The sequence below is a fragment of the Eurosta solidaginis genome, chromosome 2 (genome assembly GCF_040869045.1).
Source record: "Eurosta solidaginis isolate ZX-2024a chromosome 2, ASM4086904v1, whole genome shotgun sequence".
NCBI classification, from domain to species: domain Eukaryota; kingdom Metazoa; phylum Arthropoda; class Insecta; order Diptera; family Tephritidae; genus Eurosta; species Eurosta solidaginis.
In genome coordinates, this window is record NC_090320.1 from 284253906 (window position 1) to 284279944 (window position 26039).

Consider the following 26039-nt stretch of genomic DNA (forward strand, 5'->3'; position numbering starts at 1 on the left):
ATATAGTTGTTTACTAAAAGAGTACTGAAAAACAACAACAACAGCATCATGTAGAATACTTGCATACTTTAAGCCAACAAAATTGATACATTTGAGTGTCGCACATAAATATCTAAAGCAGTTTTAATATTCTAGCACACATAAATTCACAAAATGTATTCTATGCGTGTGGACCTAAAAGGACAAATGATAGTAACAAAAAAACAAGTAAGGAAGGCTAAGTTCGGATGTAACCGAACATTACATACTCAGTTGAGAGCTGTGGAGACAAAGTAAAGGAAATCACCATGTTGTAAAAGGAACCTAGGGTAACCCTGGAATGTGTTTGTATGACATGTCTATCAAATGGAAGGTATTAAAGAGTATTTTAAGAGGAAGTGGGCCATAGATCTATAGATGGACGCCATTTAGGGATATCGCCATAAAGGTGGACCAGGCCTGACTCGAGAATTTGTTTGTACGATATGGGTATCAAATGAAATGTGTTAATGATAATTTTAAAAGGGCGTAGGCCTTAGTTCTATAGGTGGATGCCTTTTCGAGATATCGCCTTAAACGTGGATTAGGGGTGACTCTAGAATGCGTTTGTACAATATGGGTATCAAGTGAAAGGTGTTAATGAGTATTTTAAAAGGACGTGGGTCTTAGTTCTATAGGTGGATGCCTTTTCGAGATATCGCCATAAACGTGGACCAGGGGTGACTCTAGAATTTGTTTGTACGATATGGGTATCAAATGAAAGGTGTTAATGAGTTTTTTAAAAGGGCGCAGGCCTTAGTTCTATAGGTGGATGCCTTTTCGAGATATCGCCATAAACGTGGACCAGGGGTGACTCTAGAATTTGTTTGTACGATATGGGTATCAAATGAAAGGTGTTAATGAGTATCTTAAAAGGACGTGTGCCTTAGTTCTATAGGTGGACGCCTTTTCGAAATATCGCCATAAACGTGGACCAGGGGTGACTCTAGAATTTGTTTGTACGATATGGGTATCAAATGAAAGGTTTTAATGATTATTTTAAAAAGGAGTGAGCCTTAGTTTTATAGGTGGATGCCTTTTCGAGATATCGCCATAAACGTGGACCAGGGGTGACTCTAGAATGCGTTTGTACAATATGGGTATCAAGTGAAAGGTGTTAATGAGTATTTTAAAAGGGCGTGGGTCTTAGTTCTATAGGTGGATGCCTTTTCGAGATATCGCCATAAACGTGGACCAGGGGTGACTCTAGAATTTGTTTGTACGATATGGGTATCAAATGAAAGGTGTTAATGAGTATCTTAAAAGGACGTGGACCTTAGTTCTATAGGTGGACGCCTTTTCGAAATATCGCCATAAAGGTGGACCAGGGGCGACTCTAGAATTTGTTTGTACGATATGGGTATCAAATGAAAGGTGTTAATGAGTATCTTAAAAGGACGTGGGCCTTAGTTCTATAGGTGGACTCCTTTTCGAAATATCGCCATAAAGGTGGAACAGGGGTGACTCTAGAATTTGTTTGTACGATATGGGTATCAAATGAAAGGTGTTAATGAGTATCTTAAAATGCAATCAAAGTTAATATACTCTGTGAGCTCTGCTCAACTGAGTATAAAAATACTTAAATTTAAATGTGGGTATGCGGAAATTGCGAAATAAGGTGGTCTATGAAGGTAGGTCAGTGTTATTTCAATGTTTGAATGTGGTTTGCAAATGGTTGTGTTGGGGTCGTTGGGGAAAAACTTAATTTAAATTCAAGCAAGGTACGTTTAATTAATGACGAGTTAGCAATATAGGCAAATGTATATTTATTATGCTTAAATTCGGCAAGGAAACCACAGTTGACTTTGGGTTGTATTTAAGACTGAGCAGGAAAAAGTTGTATCAATTTATTTCTGTTCTAATTGGTTAAAACTTATCAGTATGAAGGAGAAATCTTTTGTACCATAACCAATACCAAAACAATAACCAAAACCATCACCCTATCAATAATGGTAAACATGAGTGTAGCCAAACCTGTAACAACAAATATAAACATAACCATAACCATTATCAAAAACATTATCAGAAACATAAATAAAAACATAGCTATAACCATAACCATAAACATAGCCATAACCATAGCCATAAACATAACCATGATCGTAACCATAACCATAACCATGACCAGAACCATAACCTTAGCCATAACCATAACCATTATCATAACCATAGCCATAACCATGACCACTACCGTGACCATAAATATAACAATAAACAAAGCCATAACCATAATTGCAAACATAACCATTACCATAACCAAAACCATAACCATAGCCGTAAATATAACCATAATCAAAACCACGAAACACCACTATTTGCAGAAATTTATGTGTTAAAATATCCGATTAATATTTATTTGCTACCTCAATAGAGAACTAGACTACCTTTGGTTAAATGAAAAAGCTACCAATGTTGAGTTACGAAAGTAATAAATGTTTGTAATTTATGTGTCTAAGGGTAGGTTGTACGAACGTATCAATAGTAAGAGCTTAACAGTGATATATTGGTTAGTGTATTAGGGTGATAAAATAGGATAGCGATACGTTTTACTACAGATAACCAGTTACAGTTGTTTAGTAAACGATTGTATTATGATGTTTTAGAAAAAAAGCTTCGAATCCATTTGCGACTTCTTTTAAATTAATAATCAAAACCTTTGAAATAATTTATAATTATCTTCTCAGGTCTTTGAAATCCTATGTTCAATTCTTGCCCAACCCTTCAGTTCTTGGCCCACCCTAGTTATCATTAAGCTTGTTTATTGCTTTGCTCAAAACTGCGTAAGCACTCAAATCTTTTCATCAAAAGTCAAACCTTTTTGAGTGGCGGCAACGGGCATCGTTTTGTACTTTTGAAGCAAATGAAAAATTAAAATGTTACATTTTTACTGTGTAGTTATAAATGCATGAATTTTAGTTGATTGCGACTTGAAGGCGGCTAATAAAACGATACAGAAACTTTAAGCTCGTAGCTATGTGCTAGACACATCAATGTCGGGTAGCTCATGTACTTTAAATTACAATAGTTTTATTTATATTAAAGGTTTTATCATTTTTTTTTTTAACTTTGAAAAATCTCCGAACACCATTCCTTCATTATATGACATTCGACTGCCTAGTCCACTGCCTTCCACTCTATTCGCAACATAACCTCTACTTAAGCTGCCAAACTATATAGTAAACAATGGCCAAAGCTATGGACACCATTATGGCAACTTAGCAGCAGATAAACAAAAATGCATTGATGATTATGTGTATGTGTATTTAGGCACGAATGAAGTTATATAAGCAGAGCACATAAAAGGTGAGCCATAAGGCAAACAAAGATATAGAACAATGTCAGGGCGTATGTGTGATATGTGTTAATTTGCATGTGTTAATTTGCATGTGTTGATATAACATAGGATGTAACATATATGTATATGTACGTTTGTAAATAAACAAACATAAAGCGAAATGTGAAAAATAACGCGAATGCAAACTGATTTTGTGACTGCATCTTGGAGCGAGTGTGTTAGTGAGCAGATGAGTGACATCCTGATGGAAATACGAAGTTAGAGGGTATGTGAGTGACTTCTCATGTACTCGTATGTTGGTGTTGAATTTGGTGCGCAGTTTGGGTTAAAATATGCAAAAATAAAGTGCAGCTGTAAAGCAACGCACACCAATGCCCATTTGAATACACAAAAAATGTATGCATATATTAGTATTCGCATAGCTTAATAGCGTAATGGGTTTGCTTTCAAAAACCCGTTTTGTTGAAAGATTAATAGTTTATACTATTTTTGCTCGCTTTCCACTTTGTCCACTAAATTTTTTGTTAGGTTTGTTTTTCTCAACAAAAAAAAAAAAAAAAAAAAAAAAAAGAAAAAGAAAAATCCGCCCTAACCTAACCTACTTTCAATGTCACGGGAAACTTAAAAAGTATTTAACAAGTATTACGAAATAAAAATCATAATAACAGCGTGCGAATGTAAAACATACCCTGCAAAAAAACTCATAAGTTTGTGGCAAATATTTTTGGTTTATAGTTAGAGCTGATATTAGAACAGAAACCTTGATGCTGAAAAGAACTGATGAGATAGCTTTGGGAGTTTTCGAGAGAAAACCCATATGAAATATGTATCTGCCACTTCACCTTGCCAATAAGAAATACATGCGGACGAATATTTAGGATTGACCTGTGAGCCTAATGCAGACTTTGTCTTAGTTCCCCAAATAATACGCCACCGGCTTCATTTGCTCTGGTATGAAGGAATGGCTGAAAAAACTCTTGTTCAGAACGAATTCACATAGGAGTCCCCTTTTTCTGGGAAGGATTAAGGGAATCTTGGGAACTATTTTAAAATTATGTAAAAATAGTCCAAAATTAATCACAAAAAAATAATTTTGCGAATCTCTGAAAGTAATCACTGAAGATATCCTGGAAGTATTCCGTTCTGTTAGTGTGGGAAACACTATACTAAAAAGTTTTAATATAGTTACGAAGTGATTCTAAAAAATTACTTGGATTTGATTACGCCAAGAATCCCAGGACCCCTACTTTTATAAAAGGATATAACAGGAGAACATTCCAGTTCATTGGATATTTGCACGCCAAGTGACATTAAAATTATTCCAGACGGTTTAGTGCTATTTAGTATCAAACAAACATTTGTACATCCAGACATCCAAAGCTCCAAACATTCAAACCACTTCTTACATTCATTTTTTTTTTCTTTCTGAGTGAACCTTTATTCTGAGTATACCTTTCTCTACTAAGTCCAGCTTATGGACGTTATCACCTTACAACTTCGCACTTATATATCAATAGGGCCCATTACCCTCGATAGTGTAGAGGTAGCGCGACAGAAGAACAAGGGTTCCACCAGGGCATATTCCTTTCTTCACGAAACAGCAATCTAAGTGGGAGAAAAATACTTATTAGACAATTCGAAAATTCGAGAAAATCTTACAACAGTTTCCAACTTTTTATTAAGAATTTACGTAAATTTTTTGAGCATGTAGTAATATACCCCAATCAGTTATAGCCAAAAAAGGTATAGTAAAGTTACCGGTCTTCTAAAATACGCATTTATTTCTGAATTTTTTTTTTTAAGTTTTCTTCCTTAAAAAATAAATTTATGCGTGCTTCATACTTTGGCGAATGATGGCAATTCCGAAACATTACTATGTCGGTAGTACAAAAATGCCGGACAACCATAAAAGAAATGTTAGCAGAAGGTCAGCAAATAGCTAAGGACACACGTACACAGCAGCTTAGAGCGTAGACGACATTACACGCACATGAACATAGACGGCAACAGCGAATATGAGATGCAGCAGATAAGGGAAGTCAATAACCAAATAATCGAGAAGGCTATACGCAAAAATTCTAGACACTGGGAAAATAGGCGAACAAGCCAAATGAAAGTGTAAAAGCGGCGAAGTTCAGGTGATGGTCATTCAGTTTGATGAACGACGTAAGTGAAGTACACGAACAACTTGATCTGTGAAATTAGTGCTGTAAATAAAGAACATATTAGCATACTGAATTAATTTATTAATTATTCTACAGTTGATTTATTCGACAGTTGAGGGAGTTGAACTTAAACAAATGACAAAGGAAGAGCCGCGAATCTTGTGATACACTACAATTGGTATCAGAAGAGGAATAATTGAATAAATTCCGGAGTTGCAGAGGACAACAAAGACATTGCGAAGTTAAATGAGTTGAAGCTCAAAATAGAGTTGGAGAACAGTAGGTTGAACACATCCGCCAATAAATCCAAACTACAAACACTACTGAAAAGTAAAGTCCTCTCTCGGCAAACGAAAACCATACTCTACAAGTTAATTATCGTACCCATCCTGCTATACGGGGCAGAAGCATGGACCATGACAACAGCAGATGTAGCGGCTTTGGGAGTGTTCGAGAGAAAAGTTCTTCGAAAGATTTATGGACATCTACGCGTTGGCGATGGCGAGTACCGAAGAAGATTTAACGATGAGCTGTACGAGCCTACGCAGACATCAACGTAGTTCAGCGAATTAAAACGCGGCGGCTGAGCTGGCTAGGCCATGTTATGCGAATGAAAGATGACGCTGCAGCCAAGAAAATGTTTCTATCGGAACCCGCCAATGGAAGCAAAGGTAGAGGGCGGCCAAAAATTCCGCTGGAAGGGCCAGGTGGAAAAAGATTTAAACTCGCTTGGTGTGACCAGTTGGTGCCGGTTGGCAGAGAAAAGGAGCGCCTTGTTGGACGGCCGTAACCGTTTACGCGGTTAAGTAAGTAAGTACAAACACGACTACGAGAGGCAATGGAATCAATGTCATAAGCACATCTTTCATCCATATGTGGATGCGGCAGGTACTAAAATGGAAGAGAGAACAGAGACTCAAAATCCGGCGGCAATTTTAGACACAAGCGCGATACTACCAATCCGAAGAAAATGTCGTCTATGCGTTGATGTGCTGTGTACAAGTGTGCGTAGATATTTGTTGTCACATATGCTTGCATTTCTGTTTTGGCTGCGCAGTGTTTACAGTCCAGTACACTCCAAATTTTCGTAAGTTTTTCAAAAATTTTCAAAAATTTTTTCGAAATGTTTTAGAAATAGGTTTGTATACAAATTTTACGAAGTTTTTTTCCTAAACGATCATAAACTAAAACAAGGAGGATTGAACTGAGGAAAATATTCAATTTTTTTATACTCAGCGTGTTTTGCACACAGAGTATATTAACTTTGATTGTATAACGGTTGGTTGTACAGGTATAAAGGAATCGAGATGGATATAGACTTCCATATATCAAAATTGTCAGTATCGAAAAAAATGTGATTGAGACATGTCTGTCCGTCCGTCCGTGCGTTAGCACGATAACTTGAGTAAATATTGAGATATCTTCACCAAATTTGGTACACTAGCTTATCTGTACCCAGAATAGATTGGTGTTGAAAATGAGTGAAATCGGATTATAACCACCCCCACTTTTTATATATTTATAATTTTGGAAAACACAAAAAAAACCTGATAATTTAGTAAATAATGCACCTAGAATGTTGAAATTTGACATGTGGACTGGTATTGAGAATCTTGATAAAAATTTGGAAAAATTTTTCAAAATGGGCGTGGCACCGCCCACTTATCAATTTTACAAATATTATTAATCATAAATCAAAAATCGTTAAACCTATTGTAACAAAATACGGAAGAGAGGTTGCCTTTACTATAAGGAATGATTTGGGGAAAAATTAACGAAATCGGTTAAGGACCACGCCCACTTTTATATAAAAGATTTTAGAAAGGGCCGTGGAAAAATAAAATAAGCTATATCATTGCAAAAAAGAGCTTTATATCAATGGTATTTCATTTCCCAAGTGGATTTATAACAATAAATAGGAAAAACTGCAAATTTAAAAAAATGGGCGTGGCACCGCCCCTTTTATAACTAAGAAATTTTCTATGTTTCGGGAGCCTTAACTCGAAGAAAAATTAACGGATCGTAATAAAATTGGCACAAATTTTCTCTATGGCAGGAAATATTTCTAGGAAAAATGGACGAGATCGGTCAAAGACCACGTCCACTTTTGTATAAAAGATTTTTGAAAGAGTCGCATACGAAAATAATAACCTATATCTTAGCGAAAAAGAGCTTTGTGTCAATAGAATTTTACTTTATAAATTGAATTATAACATTAAATTGGAAAACACTAAAATTTTTGAAAATGGGTGTGACACCGCCCATTTTATGACTGAACAATTTTCTATGTTTCGGGAGCCATAACTCGAAGAAAAATTTACATATCGTAATTGTGTACACATATTTTCCTTATAGCCGAAGATATTTCTAATAAAAATGGACGGGATCTGTTAAAGTCCACGGCAACTTAGATATAAAACAAGCTTAAAATGGTCGTAGACTAGAATAATAAGATATAACTTAGCAAAAAATAGTTTTGAATCAATGATATTTCACTTATAAAGTTTTATTGTAAGAGGAAATGTGCAGACTTTTTTTTTAAACGGGCGATGCTACGTGTTATGTAGAAAAGTAATTTATATGAAATGAAATGTACAATTGAAGCTCACGCTGAGTATATAATGTTCGGTTACAGCGGAACTTAGACACCTTTAAATGTTAAGCTTTTCTTTGATTTTCAATTTTGTTGCCTAAAATGTTTTTTGTTTATGTTGTTATATGTTCGGGTACGCATATCAACTCACCGCCAATATCATATGACACAAATCCACATTTTCTCAAGGTTGTATCAGCTAAGGAATATAAATTTGTTTTTGTTTTCAAGAAAATGAAAAAGACGCAAATTATTATTCTGAAATTTCTGAAATAAACTTTTAAGGACTTAAATCTCTTAAAATCCTCAACAAGATGCAATTGAAATTTGCGTATGTATTTTTTTTATAATTTGTTTGTACCCATATACGAATATTATATTTGTTATTGTTTGTTTAACGCGGACTTTTTTGCCTGCGCATGTATTTTTCCAAAGTGAAGAAAAATTTTAGAAGAAAACAAATTATTGAATTTTTGTTCATGTGCACTTAAATTTACTTAAAGCTGCTACAGACGAATATGACGCACACAGAAAACGTTTACAAAAAATATTCAGGAAAGCTCCTAAAAGCGTGTAAGAAACATTTTGAAGACGACAAATGGATTAGCTTTGTTAACTGCAACGCAGTCTTGTCATATTTCAGTTAGGTTAATTTGAGCTGGCCGGTCAACAAAGGCTTCTCATGAGCTGAATGTGTGAATTGATTCGACGACCCAGCGTTGAAAACCCCAAATAGGTAGTAGGACTTATTTATTACATACATTATCTTGGAAAATACTGAAAGTTTTCTAGGACCTAGCTTAATTGCTGACTCGAGAACTGCCATCCACGCCACCCCTAGTAGTAACGGTTGGTTGTACAGGTATAACGAAATAGAGATAGATATAGACTTCCATATATCAAAATCATCAGTATCGAAAAAAAAATTTGATTGAGCCATGTCCGTCCCTCCGTCCGACCGTTAGCACGATAACTTGAGTAAATATTGAGATATCTGCACCAAACTTGGTACACTAGCTTATCTGGACCCAGAATAGATTGGTATTGAAAATGAGCAAAATTCGGATGATAACCACGCCCACTTTTTATATATATATAATTTTGGAAAACACAAAAACCTGATAATTTAGTAAATAATACACCTAGAATGTTAAAATTTGACATGTGGACTGGTATCGAGACTCTTGATAAAAATTTGGGAAAAATATTTTAAAATGGGCGTGGCACCGCCCGCTTGTGATAAAATTAATTTTACAAATATTATTAATCATAAATCAAAAACCGTTAAACCTATCGTAACAAAATACGGCAGAGAGGTTGCCTTTACTATATGGAATTCTTTGAAGAAAAATTAACGAAATCGGTTAAGAACCACGCCCACTTCTATATAAAAGATCTTTAAAAGGGTCGTGGACGAATAAAATAAGCTATGTGTTTGCAAAAAAGGGCTTTATATCAATGGTAATTCATTTCCCAAGTAGATTTATAACAATAAATAGGAAAAACTTCAAATTTTAAAACATGGGCATGGCAACGCCCCTTTTATAAATAAGCAATTTTCTATGTTTCGGGAGCCATAACTCGAAGAAAAATTAACGGATCTTAATAAAATTGGGTACACAAATTTTCCCTATAGCAAGAAATATTTCTAGAGAAAATGGACGGAATCGGTTAAAGACCACGGCAACTTAGATATAAAACAAATTTAAGGTCGTAGACTAGAATAATAAGCTATAACATAGCAAAAAGTAGTTTTGAATCAATGATATTTCACTTATCAAGTTTTATTGTAAGAGGGAATGGGAAACGGACGGTGCCACGTGTTATGTAGAAAAGTAATTTATCTGAAATGAAATGGACAATTGAAGCTCACACTGAGTATATAATATTCGGTTACACCCGAACTTAGACACCTTTACTTGTTTCACACTTTTTCGATATTGGAAGATAGAAGAAATTTGAAAGTTCATTACCAAAGACGGTAAAGTGATGAAACTTGAGAGGTGGGATGACTATACGACACAAAATTGTAATATCTTTCACCGCCAACATTTAGAACACAAAATTTAGAAGTTTTTCGCAAGCCGATAATTCATGTTAAAATTTGGCAGGAGTGATGTCTTACCATTATGTAAACACTTTGTGAAGATTAAAAAATTCGGATTTGCGAACAAGCCAATTAAAAAAAATCGATAAATATGGAAAACCCGCAATAATTCTTTACCAGAGACCAATATGGTGATAAAATTCTATCTACAAAATATATTACATTAACAAGATCTTGAAAATTGGGCGTGACACAGCCCACATGTAAAGGAGGGAAATTTTAAAGTTTTGAAAGCCATCGATAAGAATCCGTTAATATCACATTGCAACTATGGTTCTTGGAATTATAGTTAGATTTGAAGAAAATTCCTTTTAGATATCTAAACATGTTAAATAAATTTATGACACACAAAGAAACGTAATTGATAATAAAATAAATGAAAGGCGCGATAACCTTCGAAAGATTTAGAGCCGATCTTCTCTTGCAATTTGAAAATTTCTTCTAATTGAAAAACCTGTTTCTACGTAATTGATATGCAGGCTACAAATACGAAAATTAAAAAAAATTTTAAATGGTTTTGGTCAGTTCCTTTTAATTAAGCTCTTCAAAAAGCTTTTAATATCGAAGTAGAACACAATAACACAATTAACGAAAACTTAACCCCTTTTATATATCGAAATTATTTTAAGCCTATGACCATCCTTGGAAGGTTTCTAGTGGGTGATTCAAATTTTGTTGTGTTCTGTCGATCCGTTTAGGACGCAACCCGATCTATACCTACATACATAATATATATAGTATGGAAGTTCTTTGTATTCCAAAAACTGTTTCACAGCTGCTTACGGAGGATGATATTTGCATCTGTGTTAGTACTGTGTTGCAGCTTTTATATCATTTAATGTTCGCGATATATAATTTTAAACCAAATATGAGCAAAGTATTCCACGCGTGTTAAGCTCTAGCAAGCTTTCTGATATACATTTGCACATAGAATAACAAAAGCTCGCTTACGCGTAAACAAATTATCCTCGCTCATACCATATTTCACTGGACGTTCAGCGTCTGAGCCAGAAGAGTGTTTCTGCTGGCTTAGGCCCGGTTTTTCAGTAGTTGGTTAAGCTAAGCTTAAACTAAGATTGCTTAAATTCTAGTCAAATTTAAACACCAGTTAAACTACTGAGCAATTTTTTCAGTCACTGTTTAAAGCCGCATTTGGGGTATGCTTTTTTGTGCGGAAACATTGTTTTTTTTTTAATATCTAGATAATTTGTAGATACGGCAACAGCTGGATTTTGTTTACCCAACAAACATGGAAAAAAAGTTCTTCAACAAAATATATATCTAGTTCCGGAAGTGATATCCAACATCATTATTTAATTATTCTGGAACCAGATAGTTCTCGAGTTGATATTCAACTTCATTCTCCAATTACTATCCAACCTTTGAGTAATATTGTAAAATTAAAAGTTTTCGAGTTAATTTCCAACGTCATTATTTCCAATTATTATCCTAATTTCTAGAGATTTTGAGAAATGTACAGTTCTCAAATGAATATTCAACACATTTCAACATTCATTCCTACATTGCATATCGAGTTTAGGTGGAGTTGAACAAATATCCAAGGTGGAACCACCACAACCAACAGCTGTTTATTGTGAGAAATAAACACCTGGTTGATAGCAATAATTAAGGGTAATTAAACAAAAATAAATTATATAGGTGGCCGCCGTGGTGTGATGGTAGCGTGCTCCGTCTACCACAACGAAGATCCTGGGTTTACGACCAGGGCAAAGCAATATCAAAGTTGTAGAAACATGCCTTTTCAATTAGTAGAAAATTTGTCTAAGCAGGGTCGCTCCTCGGCAGTGTTTGGCAAGCACTGCCATCGAAAGCTCACAGTGAAAACTAATCTGCCTCGCAGTGTTATTCGGGATCGGAATAAAACAAGTAGGTCGCGTTCCGCCACTGTGTAGGACAAATTAAAAGGAGCACGACGGAAATTGGTAGAGATGCCCGACCTATAATCACTTCGGAGGTTATCGTGCCTCAAATTTATTATTTTTTAAATTATATATATGTATTTCATTTTAGTTTCGTGAAAACACTGTAATATGGAATCTTACATTTGAGTCCAATTAGAGAACCACAAGTTAGGAATGAAATTTTTACACCTTATGTAAAAGCATTTGTTGCTTAATAAAGAATTCCCTATTTTGCTGAGTACGATATGATTCTCGAGTTGAACCACTGTTTCGAAACAACTCTTGGGATTTTAGAAGTATGCCTAGTTATAAACATGAGCTCTAATAAGCCCAAATGCTTTGTTGGGTATATTCGACGCCATTTCGAACGAACGCAAATCACCTATAGATTAACTAGGGTTTAACTCTGCCAGATCGGCCGCTTAAGCTCAGCTTACACTTCAGTTAAAATGGACTGAAAAACTGCAGAATAACTTTAAGTGTAGTTTAACTGACAAATTGAGTTGAACTTGTACTGAAAAACCGGACACTTATATGTGTTCGCGAAGGGATGTTTTTGTTCATTCTGTTTTCAACTTTCGTATAAAATCTAAATTTGTAATCGTGATTTGTTTTATTTAATTGATTGTAACACGTTTCATATATTTATACTAAAATACTTAGTTCAGTGACTGCTACTATTTCCCCCTCTAGTGCTAAAGTCGTTATTTCGAAACACAAAACTACTTGATGTTAAGCATTCTTAACTTTTTCGGATGTAGCGAAGCATTTACCACTTTCGCTCATCACTGTATCCTTTATATATATACTTAAAGGTAAAGCACACAACTGGGTATAGTATGCTCGCATTCGCCCCAACTTAGACTTCCCAACCTTTTATTTAATATATCTGCCTAATTTTTCAGGCAGCAAGTTTAAAGTATTTGTTGTTAACCTTATCGTGAATTCCTTTACAAATATTTTTTTTTTTTTTTTGCAAAGAAATGCGTACTATGTACATATATACGGGCATATGCGCATGTTTTTGACAAAACGTTAGAAGTCGTACAAATGTGTGTATGTTATTATTTGGGAAATTCAATCAAAACCCGCATGCAACAACGCCAAAGTTCAAACAAATACAAAATCGTCATTGTAGCGCACCACTTGCTCCAAAAAGTATTGCAAGTTTACAAAAAACACATAGCACACATATATACCTAAACTTGTATACCCCAAACAGTTTACGTGTCTTTGTATGGCATATAATCGTAGTTTGTTTTACCTACAAAGAATATGTATACCTTACGGAGCATGCTTTTCCTTAAACGTGCTGCGTGCTCCTTGATTTTGAGCTCAGCTTGTTTCTATCGAGTATGTGGTATTACAGCACGCGCATTCAAAGCTGTAGGCATAAGGAACCAATCCTTTGTGTATTGGCAATGTGACAAAGTTCACGTTCTTTGTTGTGGCAACTATCATTTCTCTTTATACAAAATAAATAACCTAAACTCAATTAAGTAGAATTTAATCCTAAAAGCTTACTTAATAAATTGTCCGAACATTTTGTTGTTTTCATAACTATCGTTAAAATGTCTTATGTAAATTAATAGTTAACTGGTTACTTTGTTTATTCACAATCACGTTTACATTATTTAAAAATAGTGATAATTCCATTTATTTTTGAAATTAATTTATTATGGTTAAAATTATTCAGTTTTTGGAAATAATTTCTAATAGCCTTCTTGGAAGGATCCTTTAAGTCATAGGAAATAATTTTTTATTAAATTGCACTGTAATGAACATCAATTTCACCAGTACATATATGAAATTATTATATTATCAAATAAGTTAAAACCACTATTTAAAAATGTATCGATAACCTTACGATAGCAAATAGATAACTTTTCGATAACAAATCGAAAATTATTTTATTAAGTATCGATAAAGAAATCGACAATTAATCTATAAAGAAATCGATAATTTTATTGAAGAAAAATTCGAAAACGTCTCATTAACAAATCAATAACACACCCATTACAAATCGATAGCTTTTCGATAGATAAGCGATAACTTTTTATAACACATGAATAATTTTTCCCGAAATCCGATAATTTATCAATAAAATATCCATAACGCATTAAAAAATCCGATAACAATTCGATAACTCTATACCTTGTTCATAATGCATTCAAAACTAAGCGATGGCTTGCCGATAAGGTATTTCATCCTTAAAGCTTATTTAAAACATTTTTCCATATATTTTGTTATTTACTTATGAAATAAATTTATTATGGTCAAACATGTTCAGTTTTAGAAGACAATTTCTAAAAGCCTTCTCGGAAGGATCCTTTAAGTCATAGCAAGTTATTTAGCTTTTGATTAAACTGCACTATGATGAACATCAATATCACGCAATATATATTTGAAATTATAATATTATCCTATAATGTAACTTTACAAAAAAATAGATAACTTTTCGATAACAAATTGAAAATTATTTGATTACGTATCGATAACGTATTGATAAACAATCGTTAACTTTTCGAAAACAAGCCGAACAAGTTACATTACTGTAACACGAACACGTTACATTACAGTAAAGCAAGTAAAAGAGCATGAAAAGTCTCTGAAATTTTGATAGCATAACGGAGCTTCGTTTCGTCGATACCTCGACAGTAAATCTATTAAAAATCGACAGCTTTTTGAAAACAAATAGATAGCATTTCAATAGCGTCTTGATAACTTTTAAATAAATAATGGCGTAACTTTCGATAATTAGCCGTTCAATTTTCGAAAGAAGGCCGATAAATTGTCTTGACCTTTGTTATCGTTTGCAAGTTTGAAACGATTCGATAAAAAATCGAAAACTCGTCTATAATATACCGAAAACAAACCGATATCTCGTCGTTATGAAATGGGTAGAAATACCATATCCCGTCAGTAACAAGCCAATATCTCAACATTAACAATCTTTTAACACTTCGATAGGATAGGAAATCGATAATGTATCGATAACCATAAGGTTCATTATTATCATCCACATCATTATCAACATTGTTATTATATTGCTCTTCGTCGTCCTCCCATTGCTCTGCTTCATCTTCTTTTCTTTTTTGGTTTCACTTTCTTTTTTTCATATCGTCGTCTTATTTTTCTTTCTTCGCTTCTTTCCATTGTCTTACTTATTTGCTGTCCTATTTCGCGTATATAAAATCCATCACGTACATCAACGGTTGCCACACCATGTTTTCATTTGGGACCAAAATTCATCGAAAAAAGGACCAAAGCCAAATTTCCTAAAGGTACACTTGCATTTGGGAAAATTTTTCTTAACTCAACTAGTCAGTGAAGTTTAGACCTTTGGAGAAACATGCAGACGAGACTACTTTCTGTTGCCTAAAAGCAGCGCAAGCTGAGTAGTCAGTAATCAGTTTGATTTAAACACGCAATTAGTTTTGAAATATCGTACTGCTACAAAAATTGTCGTGTTTGTATTCGAAGCTCCGCTGGCTTTCGGTTAAGTCTACTTGATTCTAAGTTTTGTTGAGTTTAGCGTGGGTTAGTGGACATGCTTTTTCCATCTCGCTCCGCTCATGTACCACAAAAAATGTTTATCTTTAGCCGTAAATCCTTAAATCACTTTTATTTTGCTTCACAAAAAAGCGTAATGAAGCGTATGCAAGTGCTTACCAAAAGGTATTAGTGAAGCTCTAACAAAAACAGTTCTTGAAGTGGAGAAGAAATTATATATATTTTTATGTAGAGAAATGATATAACTGTCAGTTGTGTATATAAATGTATGTTAAAGCACCACAATCTCTGTAGAGCATCACTTAACTCCCTCATTCAATTTTATCGTCCTTAGCGTCGAAATTTGTGTCCGTGCTCATTTGTTGGCCATAACTCATTTCATTACAAGATTTGTTTTTGTACTCAAAAATTACAGCTGCATATAGGGCTGATTACATTCACGACGGCGGTGTAGCCGCCACATCTGTCATATTATTTTTACACATGTTTTTATGAGTGTCGCTATTTTCGGCGCGACAGAGCAGCATGACATTCAATCACGAAAGCTGTTGTAGCCAGATTAAACCTAGTTCTAATTTTGGGAAGCGAAAGTGAGTGGTGTCCTTTTTAGTTTGTCAATAAAAACTAAATTGGAAATGGGCATTGTTTAAACATAATTAATATTTTTTTTCTAAATTTTTCGCTACTATTTGCGGTAATTAATGTTGGTGGCTGCCGCTTTCAAAGTAATCACGAAGCCAATGCTTGGCTGTGGTTGTCGTCAAGCTTTGCTTTATAATGGTTGTGGTTTGTAGACGCCGTGTTGAATTTGATCAGCCCTAATGTTGTGAGATTTATGGTCATATTTGTCTTTTTGCTCCTAATTTTTTGCAAACTTTGTTTTTTTACAAAGCTGGCTTGGTACTGCTTTATTTATAAGCAAAGCTTTATGAAAATGTTGTGCACAGGCTGAATGGATTTTGCAGGTTTCAATTTTAAGCAGATTAAATGTTTTTATTTAGAAGGATAGCGCGAAAAATCCGAAACATTTAGTTACGGTATGAAATTATTTCATTTTAGCTATTGCTACAAAGACTTTTTGCCATCGTTTGGCGTTGAACTTCCTGGACATTTTGTGGAGTAAAATTAACCACCTTTGAAGAAGGATTAGGGTTTCCATTGCTTTTCTCTAGGAACATATTACGGACAATGGGTGAAGTTGTTCGTGGTACGTAATGCGACTCAGATATGCTACAAATAAAGTTACCCACAAAGATGAGTACGCAATTCTTTTTCATTTTAACACAATAATAATCTGAGATAAGTTAGCCTTAAGAAGTGAGTACAAAGAGCACGGCTAAGCACACGGTATAAGCGTATTATGTGTTCACCGTTCATCATGGATAAATTATGTATAAGGCGGGACGCAACGAGTCATTCTTTCACGTGTGAACCAAAATTTGCATGATACAAAAGCATTCACTTCAATGAGGGACAGTAGACCTGAGTAAAAATCAGAAATGCAAGTCGCGGTAAGCTCCGAAGATATCTCAGGCCGAGCTCCTGTTCCGATTTGCGCAGTGCTCCTTTTAGTTTTTTCAACGAATTGGCGCGACGGATGTTTTACGCCAACTACATTTTCAATAGAAAATCATGCCAATTCTAAATATTCCCTCGGAATTTTGTTCTCGCGGCTTTTTTTATTCCCGCGGAAAAATTCCTCCAATTCTTTTCTCCTAGGGAGAACAATAATTGGGGAATAGGAATTTCGAATTTTCGAAGTCAGCTGTTTTGCAATGGCAATTTCGCTGCCCATTTCTTATTTTGTTTAAAACATTTAAATTTTAATTATTGTTGCAAATTTGTTTGAAATTAAGAAAACAATGCACAGTATTGCATTTCATGTGGTATTCACTGAAATGAGTAATAAATTGGTGCCACAGCAACATCAACAGAGGAGCATAAGAAGAAGAAGACGGCGGGGTAACACAAATCAGCTGGAGTTGGCTGCTTTAATAATAATAATTTAATATTGTGGTAGAATGTACATATTTTAGCACAAATTTTTACAAATAAATGTTCTTTCTCAAAAAAACCAATTTCCTTTAACTATTTCGATGCATTCCCTTTAATTTGACAAGTGAAAAAACTCCTAAGTAAGGGCAGAGATATATATATGTAATACTCCTATATTGCTAATAGAGAATGCTCGAAATGTGTTTTGAATTGGAAATCAAAACAAGACAGCCTATAAAATTTTTGTGATTGTAGCAGCAGAAGTGTGACAAGAAAAAATTGAAATTTAGGTACATTCGATTATTGAATACAAAAACAAAAGCGTTTAAACAGCAATATATCGGCACTCTGATGTTTGCGAATATACCTAGCTTTTTGTAGCAATATAGGACTACTACATATAGGGCAGAGAAATCTCCCTCTCACTCACATTCATAATACCTACTTTTCTCCCATACCGGTTTCCGCTTTGTCGAACATTGTTCAGAATAGGAGGAAAGGGAGAAGTGAAAAAACTCACAAGGAATTTTTATTTAGAATACGAGGAATGGGAAAAGGGAAAAAACTCGCGCGGAATTTTTGTTTAGAATTGGGTTGAATAATTTTTTTAAGCGGTGTCGGCACGCGGCAGTGATTTGGCAAGCACTCCGTGTGTTTTTCTGACACGAAAAGCCCCTCAGTGAAAACTCATCTGCCTTGCAGATGCCCTTTGGAGTCCCCATATAGCAAGTAGGTCTCGTCCCACAAATTTGTATTAAACATTTAAAAGAAACACGACGCAAATGGGAAGAGAAGCTCAGCCTAATATCTCTTCGTAGGTTATAGCGCCTTATATTTATTTTCTTTATTGAAAAAACTTCTTTCCAATTTTTTCAAGTTGCGTTGCTCGGGGATTGAACCTAGGATCTTCGGTATGGTAGGAGGAGCCCGCTACCACCTCATCACGGCGAGCCTTTGTGATATCACTGTTATTGTATAGTGCTAAACGTGAATGTGAGTAACTGCGACGCAAAGTAGGCAGAACGTTCCATTAGCACGTTCCTGGTTCACAAGTCATAATATCCTAAGTTGAGGTAGGATGATTCACAAAACTTATATTTGATAGCATTCTATACTCAATAAACAAAGCTCAACTAATTAAAATGGTTAAAATATTCTTCATTCTATAGTGAAGCGTAGGATTTTTTATTCGACTCTAACTAAAACTTTAAGTAATTTCCTTTTCGAAAAAACCGAAATTTTCACAATATTCAAACATTTGAGAAAATGTTATTCAAAAATTTCAAGTTTATTTATTTGGAGTTCTCTAAATTTGTTTTGGTACGCAGTTGTGCAGTCCAAAAAATTCAAGTCTTACAAAATACAAAGTATTGGACTGACAAAACTCGTGTTAATTAAACATTTTTTTTTCGGAAGGGTGTTTCTTGTTTTTATACGGAAAAAAATCTGAGACAGCCTTTGGAAAAAATTTCAAAAATCAATATAAATAACTCGTTCTGTGTTAGAAGAATATTCAAAGGTAATGCAAAAAAATTAGAGAACTCCAAATGAAGAGTTCGAAATTTTCGTTAAATTTGCCCGAATTTTTCGAAAACGTTTAGAAGATTGGCTGGCAAATTTTAAGTTACAAAAATATTATTGAAGTTTTTATCGAAAATATCCAAAGTAAATAACACTGACGAAATTTGAAAAAAAAAAAAATTGCTATTGCTATCTTCTTCTTCTTCTTTAAATTATTTTTCTACCGAAAACCAACGCCTCAGCTGCTTCAAACTTTGTTATATTTCGAATTTGAAGCTTATATCATAGCCGTTTTTTGATCTGGAAAAAAATTACGTTTAATTTATGAGGTTTCTTCCCAATACACAGATGACTGCTCGCCCTCCTCTCTTGAAGTCTTGCAGCTCTCCTCTACTTGTGCACGTACGTGAGAAAAGGAGTGTACATGCCAATGGTAATAAATTTCAAGAGCAGAGATAATGTAATAAAGATAACGATATTTTTTTAACGTTCAAAAGAAGCCATATAGCACGTACTGAAGGAGCGCCATCAAAAAAAAAAAAAAAAAAATGATGCACAAATAATAATGGTAACAAAAAAACAAAAAAGAAAATAAATAAAAAGCATTCAACCTAACTTGATAGGGAAACAAACAAATGAAAAGACATTATCAATGAAATAACATTTTACTTTTACTAAGCACAAAATAAAACCCTTAGCCTACATAGCCAATATTTTAGCAAACTAACTCATCAAAACATACGTTCAAACAAACAAGCATAACTACTTTTTGATATTCTGCAAGCGAACAATTTACCAGAAAGCTTTTATATTTGTTAGCCTACTTTTGTATTGTTTTTCTCTCCATTTGCTCCTATTGTTTTTGTTTCATTTTCTGCTTGGCACGCCTTTTGCCTCTTCAGTTACGCTTATTGACATGAAATTTTCGAAATGCTGCCAGCTACAGCAACATTTAACTGACCACAACATTGTTCATGTCTTTGTAGCATACCCAAAAGGCGCAAAACACCCACTTTCTCCTGCTGTTACCGACATTGCTTTATGATGCTCAGCATGAGCGTATAATTGAATGGAAAATATTATTAACCAGTACATACAAACTAATATAATGTTAGTAGACATTTTGAATTATTTTCAACTTTTATTTATTATATTAATATTATTAAACGGATTTAGATTTGCTTTGATAACTTGATTGAAACGATAATAGCCTTTCAGGTAAATTTAATATTGAAGCAGAAGAAAATTTTATTGTGAGTATTAGTGAATTGCTATAAAATAGAAATTCGAAATTCAAAAGACGGGAAAAATTTACAATCAAATAGATAGACAATATCATGTTTTCTAAACGGTTTTATTTAGCTTGACTCTGTGTAGAGAGCGTTACGAATTTTGTTACTGAAATTTAAGTAACTTAAAAGCTACAATCAACGCTGGAAACTTTGGAATATAGTTCAGAACCCACTGACAATGCAATAATAAGAAAAAAACTCCGATAGGCGGTGCATGGATCGAAATATTCAAAAAAATTTTATTTGTGCTCCGATTAGGCTCATATTTGGAACACACATTACATACATGAACAGAAAGCGACATAGGAAAAAAATTGTCGCCAGGTGGCGCAACGATCGAGATAGTCCAAAATTCGGATTTGGCTAATATTTGGAACCCATGTTACATACATGAATAGAAAGCCACATTTGAAACAAATAGCCGCTAGGTGGCGCAAGGATCGGGATATTAAAAAAAATCGTATTGGTGGGCCTATTTGGAACACATATTACATATATGAATAGAAAGCGACATATGAAAAAATTCGCCGCCAGATGGCGCAAAGATCGAGATAGTCAAAAAATCGTATTTGGGGTCCGATTTGGTTCATATTTGGAAAACATATATTATGACATACAGAAATAGAAACCGCTTTAGTACAAAAATTCCCGCTAGGTGCCGCAATCATTGAGATATTCAAATAAATTAATTTAAAACAAATTTTTAAGTTCAACGGATTTATTGAAAACAATACTTAAATTAAGTAATAATAATACTAAAAGATAGATTTGCTAAGATCCAAAAAAAATTTTGTGAAGCTACAAAAAGAAAATACCTTGTTCGATTTACACAAGTGTACATCTAGAAACCCAATGTTTTCAAATTAACCAAACCTCGCCCAGGAGTTGAATATGTTTGGTTTTTTTGAGAATAGCTTCGGCGCACGGTATGGTATTTGATCAATCTAGCTGGCCAAAAGTCGATTTTTCAAAATATACTCCCTGACGTTCCTAGATGTCCACTGGATAGTATACATACCCCAAAACCCATCTCCAACGACAATGGAGCTAACCGCGCACATTTTAAGTTGTATTAAAATTGTGTGCAGTTCGATGTATTTTTGAATTAAAAAGAAATATACCCTTCTAACCTAAATACTTGTTCACTTCTTTAGCCTTAATCAAATCTAGTTACATTTCTTCTAGGACAGGTAAATGTGTTTTTAATTCATAAGTTATATTTTGTATACCGCATGTTTTAACTGAGTTATTCTACTCGTAATACTACTACTTTTTAATATTAAATTTTTTAAAAACCTTGAAAACAAAAAATATATCTTTTTTCATGGCATATCATGTCAGTTATTTTTTGGAAATAAATAAGCTTGTGTTTGTTTCAAAGTGGTGATCCATTTTGTAAAAGACTGATACCCTTATTGGCAAAAGGTGGCAACCTTGTGAAAGCATCCTCAGAAGCAACACCTACGTGAAAAGTCTTAAAATTTAATAATATATCGATGTACCAAATTTTAGTCAAATCGGTTAAGCCGTTGCAGAGATGGTAGTGGATATACAAAGAAATATAAAAAAGAAGGTGAGGTGGCAACACTAAGTGGCAGCCCTTCTTAAAAATTTCAATAGAAATGCGGAGTAAAATACCTTTCGTTTGATACCCATATTGACATATCTCATGTAATGCCAAAAAAATTACCCCTGGTCCATCCGAAGCTGGGGTCCCGATCCACAGTAATTCTGCGCGGAACACCATATCAAATATTTCCTTTTATAACAATGAAGTGACACAACCTCTTTTTGAACAGAAATAACTGATATTTTAATTTTGGCCAGCTAGATTGATCAAATACCCTACCTTGCCGCGGCTTCTTATCCAAACCTACCGATTAGATATGTTCTGTTATTGGCCTATTATCGAACGCGAATTATTATTGCCGATGTATTGGTTTCTTATCGACTTGCTATCGGTCGGATACAGATACATATGTTATCGATTTTATGCTGAAGTTTTATCGGCATATGTTTCATAACAAACCAATGAGTCATATGCTGAAGTTTTATCGGCATATGTTTCATAACAAACCAATGAGTCATCGTTGGCAAATCGACAATACGCCGATAACAAATTTATCTTTCCGATAAAAATCGATAACTTTTCTTTTGGGTAACAAATAAATAGCAAAATTAGAACTTTTTGATAGCAAATCGCTAACAAAATTTTTTACTAAATAATCGAAAACTTTTCTATAGCAAACCTTTATACTTATGATAGCAAATAATAAGCAAATCGATTACGTTTTGAGAACGTATCTGAGAACGTATCGATATTTTTTCTAATAATTCATTACAGAGTCGCAAAACTTGATAACTTTTCGTTTATAAATGGATAAAAAGCCGATATCTAATTGCTAACACTCCGATAAAAACTCGATAACAATTTGATATTGTTTTGCTAACATATCAACAACATTTCGATAAATATTTAATAACTGTTCGATAATAAATCGTTAACAAGCGATTAACTTATTGAAAAAAAAAAATAATAATAATTATCTCATTGATATCTTTTGTTATCCATTGCAAATTTAAAACACCTCGATCACAAATCAATAACTCGTAAATAAATACTTGTCGATAACACGCCTAATAAAAATTCCCTCCCCTTTACCTTTCCCTTCCCTCAGAAGGAATTACAACACAAAATACGTAACGAATGAAAAAACATAGCTGTGCCTTGAACAAATATGTAAAAAATTTAGGAAATCCCGTTACATTAGATTGGCTTTCCTAAATGTGATACACGAACACCCCCGAGATGAGTAGAATTATGCAGGCCTTGAGATTCCCATTTTTATCAGATTATAAAAGAAAACGACAAACAAGATATGTCAATCACATTTGACCTTAAATCGCTGCTAGTTATCTAAGGCAAGTTCGTGTATATTTTTCTTCTCTTTCGAAGGTTTTTGGGAAGTTTTATAGATTGAGAAGGTCCTTTGCCGGATATTGATTCAGTACACTCTGGAAAATAGCAACAATTAAGTAATAGCCCTGCCATTTCGGTAACGGCTTGATAAGACCACGTTATGCCCTTAAGGTCATCCTATGCCCCCTTTCGTGAGGAGCATTGGGTACCCAGAGCCTCGTCTGTTAAGTAAAAAGCATTCGCCACGGTAAGGCAAGGTTGTCATTTGCGTTGGAGAGGCCCTGGGGCTTGCGTTACATAACCCGTTGAATGCCGCTAATTGATGTATGTTTTCGAGTAACTTTGTAGATTGTGTTGAATAAAGCTTAGTATTTGAACCAGCATTATTATTATATTTACTTGATAATAGACTGGAATCTATAGAAGATAATAAATTTTGAGGATCAAAGCATACGTCACAACATTATATCTGTTTAAAAATGTCTACGACATCTTTGGGTAATTTTATTGTCGACATTTTCCATTATAAGCCATTTCAATCTCTTAACATATGACGCATTCCAAATTTCTATTCCTTGGACATGCGTACTGCTTACTCGCAGGCTCAACTTTCAGCTTTTTCATCAAGTAAATATTTCAGTGAAATAAAATATGGGGTGTTATGTGTTGGATACTACTTTTCAAATGTTCGAAAATCAAAAAACTAAAAATTTACACAGCTATAATTCAAAAGCTAGGAAATCTATTAAATAATTTTTTTCTATTAAGTTTTAGGAATCTTTTTGTTGTTCTGCATCAAATGAATTCTTGATTTCTTATAATATAGCTAAATTTATTTACCAAAAAAAAAACAGTTTGTGCATTTGTTCGATGCGAACCAAACGTTCTAGTACGCGTTCGTTGACTCGCTTCATGTAAATTAAATGAATTGGTGACAAATGCAAGTTTTCACTTCCTGTGTGTATGCACCCAGCAGGAGGGAGAAGAAATTAGTTTCCAATAAACTAACATGGACTATTGCTTGTTCGCTGTGAGTCAAACGTTCAAACAACCATTAATTTTTAACACCTGTTAAATTTGATAAAATGGTGAAAAATGCCAAAAATTGTTTTCATAGCTATCTATGTTTTAAGAAACCCGGGAAGAAGGAAGTAAGCTTCAAGCTTACTAGACGTTGGTTTCCAATAAAGAATAGTGACAAGTAGTTCCGAATTTCTTCGCAAATAGTTATTGGTCGAAGTAGTTCAGACAAAATTAGTTAGCCCAAGCATCGCAGATCATGTGCAGTTCTACAACTTCAGAATAACAAAGTTACTATTCTTATTGAAAAGAGGAGACTGTAGGCTAATGATGGGTATCCTGACTGGAAACTGCTTCTGGCTTCATATGCTTTTAAATAAGGACTTGTCAGTGATATGAGATGCAAGAAGTGCAGGATAAAAAAAATTAATAATAAATGTAAAGCGCGATAACCTCCGAAGGGATTTTAGGCCGAGCTTCTCTTCCAATTTGCGTCGTGCTCCTTTTTTAATTTATCTTACAAATTTGCGGGACAGGACCTACTTGTTTTATGCCGACTCCGAACAGCATCTGGAAGGCAGACGGGTTTTCACTGAGAGATTTTCATGGCCGAAATACACTCGGAGTGTTTGCCAAACACTACCAAGGGCCGACCCCGCTTAGAAAAAATGTCTTCTAATCGAAAAATCTTGTTTCTAAAATTTTTAGTGTTGCTTCGCCCGGGGCGTGAACCCAGGAACTTCGTTGTTGCAGGCGGAGCATGCTACCATCACACCACGGCGGCTGCCATGCAGGATAAAGGAGGAAATAATCGGGGACGTTTTATGCTCGTGCCCTGCGTTCGCAAAGCTAAAACACCAGCTATAAAGAGTGGCACAGTTAACAGATCCAGAAACAGCAGGAAACATAGGTCCTGGATAGCTTCTAGTATTTTTCAAGGGAATGGAGTTACTTTGAAACATAGGTCCTTGTTTCCGAAAAGGGTTTTAGGACCTGTGTTATAATAAAACTCATTTGGCTTATGTCAGATCCTCATAGACCAGCCAGTTTAACCTAATCCAAACCTTAGTAAAGCAGCCATGGTCAATCATCGTCGTTAAATTTGTTTTATACCTACAATAGAGCGGGTCAAATTGTATGGATGGATTTTTTTTTTTTCATCAGGAGTATAGCAAAAACGTAATCTACAGACAATTCTAAGAAAAATTGCTGAAGACAGTATAGCTCTAAGCCCGATTTCTTGTCCCCCACTTTTGCAAAATAGATATTTTGCTATATGAATGTAGGGTTTGGCCAAAAAATTTCCATAACTTCTGATAGAATTATAGGAAAGATATCATATTGGGCCTACTTTAACCCTAGAACTAGCGTTGTGGTCTGACAGACCATTTTAAAAAATTTTTATAAAAATTTTTGGATTCCCCAACATTTTTCGACAAACTGTCTTATGAATTTATGAAGTTCCATTGGGAGTTTCTATTTCAGTATAGAACAATATCGTTTGTCTCATTTTTTGTGTAAAAAACATGGTTTTGTGTTATATGTGCGTTTTTGCAGGTCTTGGTCTGCCAAACCACAGCGTAGAAACTGTGCCTTTAACGGTTGACGAGCAGCTGTTTGCTTATCGTGGAAGAACCAAATTCATACACTATATTCCATCGAGGCCTGCAAAGTATAG

At 34.4% G+C, this 26039-nt stretch overlaps 1 protein-coding gene across 3 annotated transcripts in view; it reads right to left on the bottom strand.

Annotated features, from left to right (window-relative positions):
• The window catches only part of dcma (decima), a 214977-nt gene that overhangs the window by 149374 nt on the left and 39564 nt on the right, over positions 1-26039 (bottom strand). The gene's annotated exons all lie outside the window — the stretch shown is intronic.